At 48.6% G+C, this 2,805-nt stretch overlaps 1 non-coding gene across 1 annotated transcript; it reads left to right on the forward strand.

The window, feature by feature from the left end:
- The first annotated feature begins 744 nt into the window (after nt 1-744).
- Nucleotides 745-838, forward strand: TRNAR-UCU (transfer RNA arginine (anticodon UCU)). The gene is made up of 2 exons: nt 745-781; nt 803-838. It is a non-coding gene; the product is annotated as a tRNA-Arg (tRNA).
- The last annotated feature ends 1,967 nt before the right edge of the window (nt 839-2,805 follow it).

A 2,805-nucleotide genomic window follows, 5' to 3' on the forward strand; every position in this document is an offset into this window, starting at 1 on the left:
CTACACCCCTGTAAGCACTTCATAGCACTTAAAATAAGCTCATCAGAAGAAACAAAAATCATCTGCGGTGACCTGGACACCCTTTTTTAGTCCTGCTCTCAAAACTGACTTCTCTTGAGCTGGGCACTGTAAATGCACTGAGCGCCAGGGCGGATACAAGTGAGAACAAACTCATTTTTGGTTGCAGGCCAGGTGACAACTGGTGATCGTTAATGCCTCATTCTGACAAGGGAACCAGGAAGAGGCCTCTTGGAAGCAGATAACATCGTGCCAATGTTACCGTACCAAGTACATCATCATACGTGAGGGCAACCGGTGCGATGCCATGTGTAGTGCCATTCCTTGGATAGACCCCAGCATGATTCGGGCAAGACATATCTCTAGAGGCGGTACAGTCCTCCACCCTGACGGTCTTCAAAAGGCATCTTGACACCCATCGCACGGCACACGACAAAGTCGCGGCAGACCTTGCTTTAAGTTAACCCTAACAGGCAGGAGTACATGCTCATGCCACAGCTCTCCTGGGCAGGATGTGATGGGGGATGTGGGGCAATTGTACCCAGCAGCAGCGGTGGCAGGACCCTGCTTGGGAACCACAGAGGACAGATGAGGCAGCACAACAGTGGGTCCCAAGTGTGTAGTTGCCACTTTCCAAACCATTGCAGAGAGGAGACCTGAATCTAAAAAGGTTGAGAACCACTCACCTGGGCAATAGAAAAGCATAAGAGCAGTGTACTAGAAGTGGGCTCTGTGGTGCAATGGATAGCACGTTGGACTTCTAAATTAATGACAAAAGGAAGCTATTCAAAGGTTGTGGGTTCAAGTCCCACCAGAGTCACCCTTTTTATGCCAAGGGAAGGTGTGGAAATTTGCTGCATGATGACAATGATGCAGCCATTGAGATTGTGCTTCAACACAAGTGTCATTGCAGTCCCTGGAGTGGAGGATCATCTCCGCCATAGTTCGTTGATGGGTCTTGAGGTGACTTAATAGTCCTATCCTTCAACCACTGATTTGTCTACAGAATTTGGAGGTCTCTATGTGGGGGAGAGTAGGCTGTAAACAGGGAATGCTCTCCTTTTTCTTTCTCTGCTTTGAAGGCAAGACACTTTACCTCAAAACAGGCTGCCGCTTGGTTGACATTACAGCATCATTGGAGTCAGTTGGCAGCCAACTCCTCCCAGGTCTTGATGTCGGCATCTGTTTTCTTGAGGTTTGCCTTCAGGGTGTCCTTGTAGCATGTGCTCTGGCCACCGCAAGATCTCAGGCAGTGACTAAACTGAGTAGAGCATGTGTTTTGGGGTTGAGAGTCAGGCATCCACATAGCGTGTCCAGCAAAGTTCGTGCTTGAGGATCACCAACTCATTGGCTTCAGCCGGGATGCACCAATCTTCCCATTTGATGTGGAGGATTTTCTGGAGGCCTCGTTGGTGGTACCTCTCCAGGTTCTTGAGATGACGACGGTAGGTCACCCATGCTTCCCATTCGTAGGGGAGAGTGGGGGTGATGACTGCATTTTAGACCTGGAACAAAACAGAAGCAGATCAATCAATAAACAATGTCAGCTCACCCGGATTAAGCTGCTGACATGCTGGCTTACATATGGCTGGCTCATGTATAGCTGGCTTCAAGGTTTTCCATTAAGTCTAAATCAGGTTATGCTAGAGGAAAGGTCCGTGGTGGAGTGCCCAGGCAGGAGCATTGCAGGGATAGGTTTGACAAGCACCATATGCACTTGTTCTACGTATGGTTCAAGGTGGTTTATGGACTGACATAGGGTGTGATGTCTCCGGTCAAGAACAGAGACAGAAATGTGTTGATCACAGATTGAGAAAGCATAAGGCAATGCTGGGCCAACACTCGCAGTATCTGCTCAGTGTTGGTGCAGCTGTCAGTGGACATGTGTTGGATTGCATCCCACATGAGAAGCCCATGGTTGCCTTTGACAGGCTGCCAGCCATCCGTGAGACTGATGCCATGGTGGCACCCATGAAAGGCAGCTGGTCTGAATGGTTGAGTCTGAATTTCCTTGAAAAAAGTCACAAAGTTGGTTGCAAATTTCTGAATGAGCAACTGTGCCAACTTTTCTCTTGAATTTGGAACTCAGAGTTGCCCCACAGGACTAAAAAATGCTATTTTCATCAAGATCTGTAAAGGCAAAGGGGAGAAATACCCTTGTAATAATCACAGGAGATCTCTCTGCTTCCCCTGGCTGGAACGATCCTCTCTTGCATGTTGTAGAAACAAAGCAACCAGAATCACAATGCTGGCTCTAGGCAAACTGGAGAGAGGTTGGCATGATTTTCACTGCTTGTCAAATCCAGGAGAAGGACTGAGAGCAAAATCATGGCCTCTTAGGTAGCTTTAATCAATTTGACCCAAGCCTGTAACAGAGTGAGCTTTGGAGCCTTAAGGAAAGGCTTGTCCAAGGAAGTTTCTGCTGGTCTTGAGACAAGTCTGTGATACTATGCATATGGCAAAGGCTGACGGTGTCCTAGCCAACCTCCTCCTAGGGACAACTGGCATTCAACAAGGATGTTTCAGGGCCAGTCCAGTTTTGTTCTAGACAGACGGCTCCCAACCTTACGGCCAGCATTGGGCTGCACTGGCAAAGAGCTCAAGGTTTGGGTAACTTCTCCAGATCACACACTGGGGCTAAGGTTGTCACACCGACCACAGAAAAGTCCACCACGTCGGTCAGGGCCTGTGCTGATGGCCTGCTCAGGGGAATAGTTTCAGCTGTTGATAGATCAGTTTTCTGCCTGTGAAACTAGGCTTTGGATTAACCCTCCATGCATTCGCTGC

The sequence above is a fragment of the Crocodylus siamensis genome, chromosome 4 (genome assembly GCF_052110815.1).
Source record: "Crocodylus siamensis isolate JL-2025a chromosome 4, ASM5211081v1, whole genome shotgun sequence".
Taxonomy (NCBI): Eukaryota; Metazoa; Chordata; order Crocodylia; family Crocodylidae; genus Crocodylus; species Crocodylus siamensis.